This window comes from Amblyomma maculatum, chromosome 1, assembly GCF_055883805.1.
Source record: "Amblyomma maculatum isolate TAMU_Amacu chromosome 1, ASM5588380v1, whole genome shotgun sequence".
NCBI classification, from domain to species: domain Eukaryota; kingdom Metazoa; phylum Arthropoda; class Arachnida; order Ixodida; family Ixodidae; genus Amblyomma; species Amblyomma maculatum.
The window spans coordinates 34,889,785-34,906,166 of record NC_139344.1 but is presented as its reverse complement, the minus strand read 5'-3'; the positions used below and the strand labels follow the sequence as shown (position 1 = coordinate 34,906,166).

General features: G+C 47.6%; 1 long non-coding RNA gene across 3 annotated transcripts in view; it reads left to right on the top strand.

The window, feature by feature from the left end:
* Positions 1-16,382, top strand: part of LOC146202116 (uncharacterized) — a 674,799-nt gene that overhangs the window by 203,816 nt on the left and 454,601 nt on the right. For all 3 annotated transcript variants that reach the window (XR_014703645.1, XR_014703646.1, XR_014703647.1), the window contains one exon: positions 7,600-7,712. This is a non-coding gene — a long non-coding RNA (uncharacterized LOC146202116). The remainder of the gene's footprint in view (positions 1-7,599; positions 7,713-16,382) is intronic.

Below are 16,382 nucleotides of genomic sequence, written 5' to 3'. Positions count from 1 at the left end.
TGCCTCACGCCGCCGCAGGAGTGCTTGCGGGCCTGCAGCAGCGCAAATATCCGGAAAGAATAAAAATTGGATGCAGGGGAGGCTACGAAGCTGTTCTATCGTTTGCCTAATTAACCTACAAGGAGTTCATTTGCTCGCGAGCGCGTGTGCGCCTGCATATTCCGTAGCGAGATGCTGGGTTAGTAGCCTTAGCTGCTTTACAAAGGCAAACTGCATATTCTGAACCACATGTACCTCTTTGCTTATGGCCGCCTCATAGATAAATGAGTGCTCGTAAGGTAAGCCGGTACATACACTTTATTGTTTCCTTTTCGTTGCCCGCAGCGGAATGCGAGCAACGAAAAGGGAGCTCGCGCGCATGACGCCGTTGTCGGGTACACATACGTATTCGTGACTCTACGCCGTCAGCGCACAGTCGCGAAACCACCAGGGTTCCCTCCTTACAGAAACTGCAGCTTGCTTAGCAGCAGCAGGAGGGACAAAAAACACGGGGCGCCTTTCGCGTGTATTGCGCGCGGGCACAACCGAGAACAACACTCGGCATAAGGCGCCGCCGGCGCGGGTGGCGCTCCATTTCGCCCAGCAGCGACGCCCACAGCCAGCGCTGCGACGCGTCTTCTTTTACGGGACCCAAAGGGTCCTCCTGCTCGCTGTAGTGCCCCCTTCCGGAACGCCCAATTACGACGTCTCGTTTCGTCTCGTTTGCTCTCGTTATGGCGACGCGGAGCACCCCTTCTCGCGGCTGCGGGGAGACCTTGCCGCAGTATATCACTGCTTCATTACCTTTTGGAATGTTTTATACGAGTTGTGTCGATACGGAAAAACGAAAAATACGAGCAGAAAAAAAAAAGACAAATGCGCACTTTCCAAATGGAGTTTCGAAGCGATAGGGCCTTCCTTTCTTCTTCCGCCCTGTTTCTATTCTTGTTGTGCTTGGAGACGGTGAGGAAGTCCTTTCAGTCTCTGTTGCAACGTTCGCCTGTTTCTGGTGCATTCATTGCACCTACAGGCATCCCAGACTATCCACACGAACTCCGTGTGTCATATGCTGGAGGCCGAGCGGGGAATATTTGCTGCTGAAGGAAGTGAACGAAATAGCCGCATACGAGACTTCCCGCGAACACTGCGGTAGGGGGGGGGGGGGGGGAGAAGGTTTTGGTGTCCATTCACGCGGCCTGACTTGAACAGCGGCACGACGCGTGTGCGTTTTCTTCGGCATTCATTACGAGGTCAGTATTGTGCCTGCCGGCGCTACCTGATGCGACGCAGCCGTCTTCCCTCAGAAAACGCACATGAGTTTCCTCGGCGGGCCTGCGTCGCAAATCGTGTTTCCCCGCGTAAAGGCTGCATTGATTCGCCCCCGCCACTCAGGCGGGGACAGGTACCTTTCATTGAAGAATCGCGAGTTTCGCCGGCAGGCGACGAATACCGCTTCACGCACAATAGGCCAGTGATGAAGCAGGCATTTAGCTCGGAGTGTGCTGCGTAAAATATGCTCAGTACTGTGACCGACAGCGGACCTGTCACCTCACTTTGTTACAATTTACGGCTGTCGAACCACAAAGTTGGCTTGCTGAAGAAATAAACAATGAAAAGGGTATATTGTGTCGACCGTGACATTGCGTGATACCGGCACATGTTGTTAATCAGTTCCACTTCTAAAAAGTATAGACCATTGATGTGGCAGAGTATGCTTTGGCATTACTGTTCTCTCCCACCCCCCTTCCCTCCTGGACTCAGCAGCCACTGCTGCTAAAGAACCAGTACGTGCGTACGGGTAACATGGTTCAGTCCGTCAATCAGCGTATAGCATTGTAATCCAAGGTTTGACGGAACGCCGTCTGCTCAGGTAGTAGCATGGTTGAAACAATCTAGGGTCACTTACCACTTGTCAAAAATAGTTAGTTGACGTTTCGGAACCCCTACGGGCTCCTTGTTCACAATGTGAATAAGAGTGTGAAAAAGGAACCCGTAGGGGTTCCGAAACGTCAACTAACTATTTTTGACAAGTGGTCAGTGACCCTAGATTGTTTCAAGCGTATTGCATTCCTCCTACTTTTTTCTTCTTCTTTCAGAGGAGAGATATTACCTTCTTTCCATTTCGAAGCCCTCCAAACGCGGCTGCAGACGGACGGGCGGAATTTTCGCGATGGGGCCTCTGATACTAAGGTATAAATGGAGTGTGACGACGGCGACGGACAAGGTGCGTAGGACAAAGAGTATTTGCGGGTCGGTTAACCGGAGAAAGAACAGTTTTGTTAACTTGTATTGGAGAAACGGGATGAGGGGATATAAACGCGAAGGGGAAAAGGGATTGAGGGCATAAAAGCGTGCGGCAAAGCCGGTTGTGCAAACCTGACTCTTTCAATAAACACAATAACTCCTGACAGACCTTCATTGCCGACAATCGCTCAGATGAAGAGCGCATGGAACTTAAGATACGCGGTCGAACGTGCGAACTGTTAACGCTGATGACCTTCATAGTTCCTACTCTCTATAGGGACTGTAATACGGAGTAGCAGCACTCACTGCTTGTAGACACGTCAATTGTATTTGCCCACCTCGCCCGCTTATCTCTGGGCTTCTTTACATAAAAACTGCGAACTGGCGCACTCGAGTGTGCGGAAAGAATTTATGTTATCTAAACCTGCCGTTGAGAGCTGCATTCGGCATTTGGCTTAGTTTAGACTATGGAGTTTAACGTTTCCAAGTGATTCTGATTATGAGAGACACCGTAGTGGAGGGCTGCGGAAATTTCTACCACCTGGGGTTCTTTAACGTCAACTTTAACACCCTCGAAAAACGGCAGCCGCGGCCGGCGCGGTGGGTGTTAGGCGTTTCAGTATTTCATTGCGCAGTCTTACACTGCTCAGTCTATTTTATATTTTAACGGCGGTCACATCATTTAACAAAGGCTGTAGAATGAATGTTTGTGTCTCCGTTTTACTCAACATATCGTTCTATTCTTAATTGTGCAGCAACTGGTAAAAGATTACCTTGGTCCTGCACATTCTTCGGGATACCATCCCACTTTGTCAGCGGCCTCCCCTTCCGGCAGCAGTTTCGGCGTTCCACCTGTCAACACCTTCCGAATTGTGACACCTGATCCGTTAATACCACTGGCTCTCGCGAGCTCTCGTGCTCCTTGGGAGCTCATCGCTGAGGCAACTATACGCAATAGTATGGAAATCGAGAGACTGCTCACTTGATCCCGGCTCAACGGCGCGAATTTTTCTTGCACACTGCGTTACACGCGAACAACAGATATGCGGTCGAGATTTCTCATCTTGGGCGTGTTTGCGCAGACATTCCTGCGCACATTCATTTGCACAGTCCCTGTTTACTGCGCTGAAATCGAAAGATTCAGAGCTGACAAAATTTTATGAGCAGTCCGCTCGGGTTTGTGCATTGTTTGCGCGCAGGTTTGATGTAAATTCCAAGCAAATTACATACAGCGAGCTATCGAAATTTCCATCCCGAAAGAGCTATTGGCTCAAGAATACCCGGAAGCCTCAGCCCAAGTAGTGTTTAAAGCCAGGTCACGAGTTGGAGTCCGACAGCAGTTTCAGTTTAGGCAAAATTTAAAATCGTCCGAGCATTTGTAGTACATCTCACATTGTCAACCTCAAGCTGCTGAAATAACCCATGGTCAGTGAAGAATCGGAGCTGCAGTGTAGAAAAAGGTGCCTTATCTTCTTGCTGGCGAGTTCCGTCGTTGTTACACAGCATTCCGGGTCACAACGCACGGTAACACTCGTGAATTTTTCTATCCCCCACCGTTCGGTATTTTTTTGTGTGCGTATTTTTAGAGAAGCATCGTTTTGACGGTAAAAACTGAGGCGAATGAGAGCTGGTCCAGCCTTTACTGAAATGTATGTTTTCGCCTTGAGCTCGGATTTCTTCCGCGGGGTTCTCGCTTTCATTTGACTGCTTTTCAACACCTTTAACGGCCGCGTAATTAGGAAAAGATTTTCCGGAGTGATGTTTATGCATATATTGCCATAATTGCTCAAATTTCCACCGTAATGACTCCGGTTGCTATCGTACACAAAAGAACTGAAAAAAAAAGGAGATAATTAGAAAAGAAGGAAACGAAGGTAAAAGATTACAAGATTGTAGACCACTTCAGGTTTATTATCTTGCCGAATGAGGTAAATAGTCCCTCTGCTTGGAATTCTTCCATGTCGGATTGTTTAAACGCACTGTGGTAAACTAAACATGAAATTCGGGCTACTTAAACCTACGAGCTTCTGCTTTCCCCTTGCGTACTATAGGCAAACTTCAACTACTCGTTGCATGAAACAGCCCAGAGTAGCTGAGAAATGTCTAAATATCAGCGCGTTCCTCGACGTTCGGGGATCATTCGGCGCATTTCGGTTTGTTCAGACGGATTGACCTCTAAATTGTGACTCGAACATGCATTGGATAATTTCATTTTCGTTTTCAATTTTATTTTGTCACTTTACAGCTGCTAGAGGAAATCCTCCCACAGCGCAGAACCAATCACATTTGTCTATAGCGCTCTCGAGCGGTGTGCTTCAGTGCAAAGTAAGTCAAATATTAATACCCCCGCCGCGGTGGCACAGTGGTCAGGGCGCTCGACTATGGTGCCAAAGGATGCGGGATTGAATCCCGGATGTGCCGGCCGCTTTTCCATGGAGGCTAAAAGCCAGGCGGCCGTGCGCTTTGCGATGTCAGTGCACGTTAAAGAACCCCAGGAGGTCGAAATTTCCGGAGGCCTCCACTACTGCGTCTCTCGTAGCCTTAGTGATTTGAGACGTTAAACCCCACAAAAACAAACAAACCAAACCTTAATGCAGCTACTTTGTTAGAGGCAATGCGCTTGTGTGCCTGCGGTTCGCGTGACTTTGCGACTGTGCCAGAGCGAAGTATTATATAAAAATGTGTAACTGTTGTAGAATTTCACTTCTCATCATTCGCACACCGCCACTCGAGCGTTCCAGATAAGTGCCACAGACACTACTGCCAAGTTAAGCCCGCTGCTTCAAGCCAATAATGGCAGCGTTTGGGCGAGTTGGTTAGACATGTTAAACCTGGAAAGCGCATAAAAAACAACGGTCAACAGCAAGAGACAGACAGACAGTTGGAAGTAAGCGCTCATGTGTCTGTCTCTTGCTGTTGTCCGTTGTTTTTTATGCGCTTTCCAGGTTTAACATAGCTTCAAGCCAGTCGCTTCGCGGGGGAAAAATGCGCAGTTTTTGTTCATGTCATGTAATTTTCGAAATTATTCCGCCATCTTGAGCGTCCTATGCGCAGGCGAGGTGTATGTATTTTCGGAGCATGAACGAAGTTACTTGCTCACTGCTTTCTCTGTTTTACCTTCTGTGCCACAATAGGGGGTGAATGCTATCTTATCGCAGTTGGGCTTCCTCCAGCTGTGATAGCGATTACTTTGTCTCGAGAGGTTCTTTAGTGTTTCTGTACGCCTGTCATGCGAGCACTGCGTGCTAATACACTTGGTCTTGAGCTGCTGCTACTTTCTCAAAAAGGGCTCGACGTGTAGTCGCCGACTTCGCTATTTGTTTCCCAAGTAAGTTTGTCTTTCAGCGTCTAACAGGATAATTGCACTTTATAGGTACGCCTATGTTCTTAATCATTCCACGTAATTGCAAATTAGACACGGCGACCTGTCGCGGTAGCCCATTCGGCTGCAAAAAGAAAAAAAAAGAAGAAGAAAGCTCGCTGGACCGAATCTCGAGTTCGGTGGTGTTGCGCGATGACAGCCCGCGCTAAAGAACATGGGGGTCGAAAGTAGCCAGGGGATCTCCACTACGGCGTCTCTCAAACACCTCATGTGCAGTTTCAGTACGTTGAACTTCCCATATCATGAACCTAGAGGCTGGAGGTTCTTTTTAAAAATCTAGCAAAACCTGATACACGTAGGCCGAATTCATTTTTCGTGTTTGGTTTGACAGGAGAATGATGTCGGCATCCTTGTCATTTCTATTATGTCTCTCAGTATAATGAGCACAAACAGCAATAGGTTACAGGAAAGAGTTAACAGCGGGAAAGCCAGGAACACATTTGTACAACGGGATCGTTGGCCGGCATGAGGAAAGCAATTGTTTGATCTCAGGCATTATTATTTCACTATTCTGAAGATGCACCGGGTGGAGAGACTGAAGTTCCTTAACCATTATCAAGCTTCGCCTACTGGTTTAGGTTCTGATCGCGGACTTTCACTACCCATGGATGTTACTTCTTTAAGAAGGTTTTCTCGAGGAATATGGAGAGACTGGCAACGATCATGTAACTGTAACAAACCACCGCCAACGCGTAACTATGAGCAGAAGCGTCTACAAAAAATGCCGTTCTCTGACTTCAAAAACGGTTTAGGGAACATCCTTCGCTGCTATCATCATGCGGGCTACGGGTCGACTGGTCTGTTCTGGGCTTCGGTCGGGGTTACTTTCTTTTTTTCTTTTTTCCCATCTTTGTTTTTGCAAAACGATTGCTGCCTGCAATTTCATTTCATGAGTGAACGAGTGAAAAGTGTACAAATGTGTGTGTGTGTGTGTGTGTGTGTGTGTGTGTGTGTGTGTGTGTGTGTGTGTGTGTGTGTGTGTGTGTGTGTGTGTGTGTGTGTGTGTGTGTGTGTGTGTGTGTGTGTGTGTGTGTGTGTGTGTGTGTGTGTGTGTGTGTGTGTGTGTGTGTGTGTGTGTGTGTGTGTGTGTGTGTGCGTGCGTGCGTGCGTGCGTGCGTGCGTGCGTGCGTGCGTGCGTGCGTGCGTGCGTGCGTGCGTGCGTGCGTGTTATTACAACTTTTCTCTTGCGGCCAGATCACTATGACGTTACTTTTATTTTTCGGCAACACCATTCCATTTCGTAGCCGCTGCTTATTAACAGAACCATTGGCGTTACTTCGTACGCGACAGCTGCTAATAAATAGGCCAAGCTGAGTTATAGTTGAGTTTCTTGCCGCACAGGGGTGCCACTATGCCACCTAAGAAAATAATATTTCATGGAAAATAACATTTCACTACAAAATGTTTTTGAAAAGAACCAAATAAGAAGTCCGCAGCCTGTGATCGGTGAAAGAGTTTTATACATTTACATCTGACACGATGAATGTGCGGTGAATATATGAGCATGCGCAGAATATACAATAATATGTTGTAAGAATGCGATCCCATTAAAGTTACGCATGCAGTATATAAAACTTGAGCTTATGTTGTCAACTGCGCGAGAAAGCGAATAATCGAATTCCAAAGCGGTTTCTCATAACTGAACTTGTGAAAAAAAAAAATATATGAACCCGTCTTTTAGTAGGACAACATGGGGTGCAGTGCGGTGTCTTCAAGGTCCGGCCTCACTTGCTGGACATGTACACGCAGCCTTTTATCCAACGTCCGGCAAGCGTGTTTTAAACGCAGGCTGAAATTGTATTCATTGTACTTTCTAAATTGCGCGTTTGCTTCCATATTCTTTGAGGCTTTCTTCCCGTTAGATTCTTCTATGTATTGTGCTTGCTTTTGATGGGTTGACCTACTTCTCAATTTTATGCGCTAAGATGACTGCCTTTTCTTCCACGCTGTGTTTGAAGAGCCGCTCAGACTTTTTTTTTTTTTTTTTTTTCCAGATCCAGCCAGACCTGTGTAAGCCTGCTAGTTCACGCGGGCTGTTCCGTTCCGCACAGGCCTGTCTGTACCTTGGAGGCTCCTTCGCAGCCTGATTCCAGCCGCCGCAACTAAGGTGAGTTATGGACAGTGCGATGTTGCAAAATCGGTTATGAGCGTCACATTCGCCTTCCGAGGGCAAACTGAGCTTGTCTGTTAAAACCGTTCGAATGACCCGCTCGAGCAAGGATGATTTGACGAAGCACAAACCGAAGCCACAATAAACACAGCGTTTCTCGCAGGCGGTCCTTCCCTCTCATTGTGCGCATGGGATGTTACAAGTGCGAGGTCACTTAGTTGCGCTTACTCAAAGGGCGTTCGAGCGTCTGGGGCGCTCTTGGGTAAGTGAGAGCTCGCACTTGTAACCTACTTGGCGCTGGAGAAATGAAAAAAAAAAAAAAAAAAATCGAAAACGACCAGAACGCTACCGTTCTCCTTTCATGACAACAGATTTAACCGCTTTTGTCATTCATCTGCTGTGATAAAGAGTCTTAGAAGCTGCAACCATAGCTAATAACAACGCGCCCAGTGATCAATACGTAGAAAACGACAGAAACAAACATAGAAGACTGAGTGCATTAGCCACGTGGCTTCTGGCTCTGCACGCCGAACCTCTCCTGCCTTCGTGCAGCTTTCGAGATTCGTAGACTGCTGCCACGACAACCGTGTGTAGCCGAATGCCCGGACAGAATGGCATCTGCCTAGCAAGGACGCATCGCGTTCACACTGAGCTAGCACGAACTCCACCGCTCCTCCGCGAGCTAGGATTGCTTAGTCTTTAGCACATCTCGCTGCGCGTTACAGGACCACACTGCGCTTTATTAGTTGGAGCTCCGAAAATGGCCTTCAGAGATCTACCTAGTACGTAGTTCAACGTGTACACAGCGACGGAGTGTAACCACGAGGGCACCGGGCACTCAGAAGAGGGGTGACTCGGCTTTTTATCGCGTTTCCTAGCGAAACTGACCTATTTAAACACAATGGCGGCGTTCGGTCGTAGTTTAATTGAATGGAAGATGACGCCGCATTAGCCATGAAAGTGTGGCCTGACTAGTACGCGGAGTTGTTCATCAAAATTGTGTCCGGCCTACTTCTCTCACGCCGGTCGGAACGCCCGCTTCGTTTTGCTCGTTTCAGTAACGACGGGATTTAAACGGGGCATGCTTCTCCGGCGGTTTCACACATCTGCTTGAAAGCGAGCAGCCCATCAGGCGGAGTGTTATACTGCCCTGGTACAGCTTATATGCAGTGCTGGGAACGTCTTTTGATGGAGTATGCGTTTCTCCCATATTCCCCTTCTTTTTCCAGGATCGCCGCACTCGTATTAAGCCAAAGTGCAACGCACGCTCCCTACAGCAGTGGGCATGCACCTCCGATTACTAAATTCCTCGGAGAAAATAAAAGCCGCTGCCAAGCAAGGGTTCGAACCGCCGATTTTTCTTTTATCGTAAGCCGCGGGCGCTATAATTCGCGAGTTATGCAGGAAAGATTGTTTTTGCTTTTAGACAAGAGTATACGTTTCACATCTGGTCTCGCTGCAGCATCCTGCGCCATTAGTCCAACTGGAGTAATGTACAGGTTGTTTCAGCGCTCATTAGAGTTTGCACAGCTCCGCAAGAGACAAAACATTTCGGGCAACAGCTGCAGTACGGAGAACGTTCGCTCGGACGCAATTTCCTGATGCGCGGTATACGTGAACAAAGATAACTGATGTCCTGCTCCACAATACTTCGTATCGAAAAATCCCACGTCCCTTCGCTTTCGCCCGCGTCGAGCATTCAAGTGTTATGACTCGTATTTCGCGGTGAATCTCGAAACTTTACGGGGGATGGGCTGGAGGATGTGTTTTCCTCGAACCGAGGCGTCCCTCTTTTCAGCGAGTCCTTTTTCTTCGGAAGTTTGGTGTTGCATAAGCAGATGGCCGGAATATTGAATGGAATTCCACAAAGCCTTCAAAATGTTTTCTACTTGCGATAGAGCTATAATTGTTTGGCATTACAAGACAATCTCGGAACCGCAATTGCAACCTTCACTGAATGACATTTATTGAAAAAGGTTGTTCAGGGATATTTTGTGAGATCTGGGTCACAAGTGACCATGAATAATAATAATAATAATAATAATAATAATAATAATAATAATAATAATAATAATAATAATAATAATAATTGGTTCACAGGAAGGGAAAGGCGCTGTATCTGTCACACTTGTTCTGTGGACACATGAACCGCGCAGTGAAGGAAGGGAGGAAGCTGGGAGTGCAAAGCGGAAAGAGAGAAAGGGGTGCTGGTAGTGGAGGGCTACTGAGCAATTTCGACCATCTGGGGATCTTTAACGTGCACCGACATCGCACAGCACATGGGCGCCACTTCGTTTCGCCTCCATCGAAACGCAGCCGCCGGCGGTCGGGATCGAACCCGGGTACTCCGGCACAGTATTCGGGCGTCTAACCGCTGCACCACCGCGGCGGGGCTGACCGTGACGCCCTACTGAATTTCGCGAGCTTTCAGCACCAGTGTCGTTCAGCACGTCGTGGGAGTATACTTTGCAAATTTCACCATGAGCGTGAGCGCTACCGACGGCTGTTAGACGGCCGACATTTCCACGCCCATGAAGCGGAGCGAATTGCCCACCGCAAGAAGGTTTAGGCATGCGATCTCGCGCTGCTTACAACAGCGCTAGACAAGAGCGCTAGGAACCGCCGGACGCTCACCTCTATGGGGCCACCCGAACGTTTGAACGTCAGCTCAACACAAAATGTCATTAACATATAGAGCAAACGTGCAAGACATTTTCGTACTGAGTGCGCGAATTAATTGATCCCGAACTTATTTCTCTATACATACATTAGTGCTCTTTACTACGCATTGGTACATAGCCGCCTAAACCCTGGCCTCCCATCCTAGGCTAACGCTTATCATATTTACCTTTGGCCCCTGATAAAACCCCAAAGGCAACTCATTCGCATCATAACCTCTTCCCCTTGAACCTCATCCTCGAACATTTTGTTCATGGATTTGAACAATTATAACCCCTTTTCCTGCTTTGATTTTTATAACATCAAATCATCGCTTGACATCTTTCCTCCAGACACAATCATAAACAACAACGTCGGATGGTCCGTACTGCGTAGCAACTTTCTACTACCAAAGTTCAGAACTAACTACAGGAAGCAATGCCTTCAACTGTCTACCTCATGAATTTGATATTCCTTAAATGTTATCCTTCTCAATGTGGAATTTCCATGTTATTAATTATATATGTATCACGGCATCCTGCAGTGTGTCACTGTACTTTCTGCGGTTTCTTCTATTTAAAGCTGACGGTATTCCACTTTACACTGTGTTCCTTGTCATTTCTGGTTTATGTTGCATCGTAATATATATCTGTCAATATTGATGTATTTTGCAGTTTCTGTATCGCATTTTAGTAATTCGTTGCCTTCTAAATTTATTCTTTGGGGGTGGTCTCACCTGCGGCATTTACCATGGGACCTCTCTCTATATAATTTGGAAACTTCTTTGAATTTTATAATAAACTTTCAACTGCAACTTGAAATCATTCTGCCTTGCGTGTTAGGTCATCGACAGTCTCAAAAACGGTGTCACTTTCATTGGAAGCTGTCCAGTTAACATCCCCTTGCAAAAGGAACATAACAGAGAGGAAGGTGGCCAGTTGAAACTGAAGTTAGTATACATTGGATGCCCGCCCGGAATTGTTTAATTGAATGTTAAAAAAAAAAAACGGGGGAGGGGTAGGGTGGGGGCATCAAGTGTATGTCGAGCCAATTTTTGCGAACGAAGTGCAGCAGCACCATGTAAAAGTATTTCCACATTGTCATAACGTATATATGTGGTACGGACACTGCCAGGTTGAAGACATTTCTGAAACTCGGCAGCCGATTTTGGCTTTGAGGAAGGTTTTTCTTTTGTCACTGTAAAGCCCACCCACCATTTCTGGACGTTAAACAACTAGGGCCATCTGTCGACTGTCAGTTGCGAACACCACGCCGTTGAAAGGAATCACTCTGTGAAGTTGTGATTTTGAGCAAGCTAGAAAGACAGAAGAGATTCTGAGCGAACGTGGTAACTGTCATGCCCGAACTTCCCTCCTAGCTTCAAAACTTTAGTTATAAAAATAAAAAAATACTTCAAGCGCTCACACGAACTATTTCTGAAGGCTATAAAAAATCATTCTACTCGGGCGTGCTTATAAAGAACTCTCTCGGTCCTCGCCTTGATTCTGTTCCTTATCCTTCAGTCGAAAATGGTGTTTGTTCTTGCAGCGGTCTCTGTTTGAACGCATGGAATGATTTCTACTAGGGCCAGCGCATCAGAAACAAAAATAACAATGTAATAACAATCATGATTATCATCATCATCAGCCTGACTATACGCTCTGCAGGGCAAAGGCCTCTCCCATATTTCTCCACTTAACCCGGTTCTGTGCTAGCTGCATCCACTTGACCCCTGCGAACTTCTTAACCTCGTCCGCCCACCTAACTTTCTGCCGCCGCCTGCTACGCTTTCCTTCACTTGGAATCCAGTTTGTTACCCTAGGCGACCATCGGTTATCCTCTCTTCGCACTACATGTCCTGCCCATGCCAATTTCTTCTTGATTTCCACTAGAATGTCAGTTACTTGAGTTATTTCTCTGACCCACTCTGCACGCTTCCTATCTCTTAATGTTACCCCTACCATTTTTCGTTCCATAGCCCTCTGGGTTGTCCTCAACTTAATAGAACCCTCTTGGTTAGCCTCCACGTTTCAGGCCCATAGGTAAGTGCAGGTAAGATGCAACTGCCGTATACTTTCCTCTTGAGCGATACCGGTAAGCTCGTAGTCATAATCTGCGAGTGCTTGCCAAATGCACTCCATCCCAATCTTATTCTTCTTGTTATTTCCTTTTCATGGTCCGGATCTGCTGTTACTACCTGTCCTAAGTAGACATATTCGCCTCCTACTTCCAGTGCTTCGCTACCTAACGTAAACTGCTCTTCCTTACTCATCAATAACAATAATATTGATGAATATTGTGCGAGGATCGTAAATAAGCGCGACGAAACCACGACTGTGTACCAAGGACTGTGCAGACAAGATGTAAGAATTTAAGACAACGCTTTAGCGATATGCTTGGTACGCTGAAACATCACTGGTGAACAGTCACTAACAGTCACTAACTGTTACTAACTGAAGCTACAAACGCGACAATCATTAGTTTCATGAGAAATCCAGCAGCTGCATCAGATCAGAGCAGGGTTCGCTATATATTCTCATCTTGTACTTATGTTCCTTATTCGTGCGACTAAAACGGTCCCTTACGCGCCTGCGTATGTGCCACAAAAAAGTGAACGGCCAAGCACGAGTGAAGGCGAACACACAAATGTACGAGAAAACGGCGCTAGCGTGCGCGTGGTGCCTCCAGTAAACCTCTAACCCCCAGAGACACAGCCTACGCACACGCCCGTTACTGCCGGTGAGGACAGTGCGGGCGCCTGGCGGTTGAGCGTATGCATTAGTTAACCTTGTTGTCGTCACTGGCGTTGCGTGGCGCCTGATCCGATTAGTGCGACTGGATGCGCGCAGGGTATACGCCGGCTCTGACCGGCAGCAGCCACACCTCTCGTCAACCGCGCCACGCACCCGGAACCATCCGGGAGAGAACGAGTGGCGGTACAGTATTGCAAACCGCAGGGAGGGCTGTGAAAGACCGACTGGGAGCCGTGTCTCGAGGAGCATCTGTTGCTTTTCCAAAGAGCACCATACCCTCAGTCCACTTTGAACCCGTCAAGTGAGGTTCAATAATTTTCTGGATCCCCATCGGTTTGAGCTGTATTACTGTCACTAAACCATCAAAACAAAATACTGGCTTTCAACGCAAGAAAGATGCCTCAGTAGGATGCGAATGATCGTTCTGATTTCAGGCAAAAAAAAAAAAAAAAGCATCCTCCTGAGATCCGGGATACATTTGGGTGCACAGACGTTGCCTGAACTTTCAAAATACATCAGTAGGGTTATGAAAGCAAAAAATGGTACATATATATATTGATAGCTTCAGCTGAACGTGATATCAAATATATTGGACACTAGAATGTTACCCGGTCTTTTTTCACCCAGAGCGCATGTGATGACGTACCGCAGAGGCAAGATAGAACACAAACATGAGCGCAAAAATGTTTAACTCGAAAGACAAAGTGGTGAGTAAAGTACACACAAAAAATGTTTACTCTCTTCAGCAAAACTTTTGCTCTTGTGTTCACTTCCTCGGGCAATTTCAAAACATATTTTCTTCTTTGTGATGCAAAGAGCCAATTATTGATGCCAAAAAGTTTGTTTTAATGTCACAGCCTGCAGTCTGCAACGGGCAGCGTTTACAATATCTGCGAACATTGGAAAGTCGTCAGGGCTCTTTTTTTTTTTTTTTTTTGCGTTCTCTGGGGATAGTTGAGCCTGCTTTAGAATGCATGTTACAATCGTGCGAAAGAACGACGGAGAAAGAGGAAAGCAACAGGACGGAGCGCGGAACTTCTACCGAGTTTCATTACATTGATGCGTCACATTTATACAGTCATAGCAATCACACAGGGACCTAACATACAACAATCACAGAACATTGGCACGCTGACACGCTGGCGTGTGTGGGACAGCTTTCTATCAAGACATGAAAACTCGTTATCGGATAAGGCGACCGAAGTTTTGCTGACGCAACAGCCAAATTATTTCTGAATATAGAATGCTCCGTATACTTCTCTGCTTAGCCTGGGAGCGAACCTCTTCAAAATTGTCGTTGCGAGGAACAGGGGCCTGCTACCACGGCAGTGGCGACAGTAGCCGGCCACATGGTTCAGTGCGCACGTCACGCTTTGGAATGAAGTAGTTCCTTCAAAATTAACAATGGTCGAGGTAAGAAGAAACCAAAGCAGTCCTAAGAAGTCATCCACACTTCATTGTTAAGAGCCACTGGTCATCAATAGTATCCTGAAGAGCACATGAGAGCTTGTCCTGAGATATGGAATAAAACAGGTCAGTGACGTAAGATGAAAGGGAAAACTGAATCACCCGAGCTTTCATACTCGCGAAGAAATGCGATAACTTCCACTGAATTCTTTATCATGAACAAGTCCGGAATTCTTAGAATGCACAGATTATTTAAAAAAACAAGGCCACCGCAAAAGCGTGGTCTAAGTAACTGGGTCCTGTCCTAGAGTCCAGCGCAATGGACACATCAATATCAGCGCAGAAAAGAGTAGGCACGCGAACAGTGCAAATTTTGCATTGTGTTCATTGCTTTTGTATTAACTTTATTATAGAATCGGATATATGCCCTGAAAGTAGTACAAATATGAGAAACAGTGCCTAATTCTGTTGCAGGTGACATAAAACGACGCGCCGCTGTATGCCGCCATTCTGTACCTGTGCTTTGACGGGAATCTGAACGATGTTTCATAAATGTTGCCTATAGGTGGCGGCAACAGGTGTCCAATATTATCCAGTATATTGGACAGCGAGTTTTACGGGGATGACTGCCTAGGCATAGCAGTACTGTCTCATTACTTTAGTGTAGAATTTGTTGGAGAAAGGGAGATAGAGAGGGGCAAAAATTTACTGTCCACTGGTATGAGGTGTAAGCCCGGCCCAGGCACTGCCTCACTGCACTAGATGCCTGACAGTCCGCGCTGGTGCAGCACATTCGAGGCTCGCGTGGTGGCGGTCTACTGCTGGTGTGGGTTCGTCGCGCAATGAGGCCTCCCATTCCTCACAAGTAAAGAGCTCCGAAACCGGCGGAGGGAGGATCAGCCGGGATGAGTATTTGTGTCAGGGTAGCAGTGCGATGGGAGCACAAGGAAGAGGATGGGGTGAAGGTTGGTTGGTTGGTTTGTGGGGTTTAACGTCCCAAAGCGACTCAGGCTATGAGAGACGCCGTAGTGGAGGACTGCGGAAATTTCGACCACCTGGGGACCTTTAACGTGCACTGACATCGCACAGCACACGGGCCCCTTGCCTTTCGCCTCCATCGAAAAGCGGCCGCCGAGGCCGGGATTCGATCCCGCGTCCTTGGAAACAGTAGTCAAGCGGCGTAACCTGCGCCACCCCGGCCGCCACCCGGGTGTATGCGGGTTAGTAGGCATGGAGTGGGGAGGGTTCGGGTCTGCAGACGTCGTTACAGGATATGGTAGTGGATGGTAAGGGATGAATGGGATGGAGGGTAGAGCTGCCGCTAGACTCGGATATGCCTGCGTCAGCTCGCTGAATGTATGCATGCGCTCTCTCGAGTCGTCCTGGTCTGAGTCCGTCACTGGCCGTGGTTTATGAGTCCTCGGGCGTGAATCTTGGTGACCTCGTTACCAGAATTTTCCGAGCGCGCAGGCATCCAGATCAGCTCCACTTGGCGGGACGGTTCAGGACCCTCCCACGGAACACACACCCCGATTACCACGCCGTATGCAGAGTGGCCCGCGCACGCGCTTTACACAAATACTACGGGTCCGATAAGGACGCCGTAAGAGTGGACGCGGCTTGCGAGGGCACGGCTGCAGCTGTGGCGGTTGTGAACCACACGGGCTGCCCTCTAATCTCCGCCCCCCTCCGACCTACCTACACTCCGGAATCAGCCAAGGCAGCTGCGATAGCTGCTGCCATAGCGGGGTCTGAGGAGGATATTGCAGTTTATTTCAGCATTCTTTTTCTAACTATGCCACGATTGTCCAAACAAGGGGGAGGGGATACTAGACTTTTTGCCGTGCCC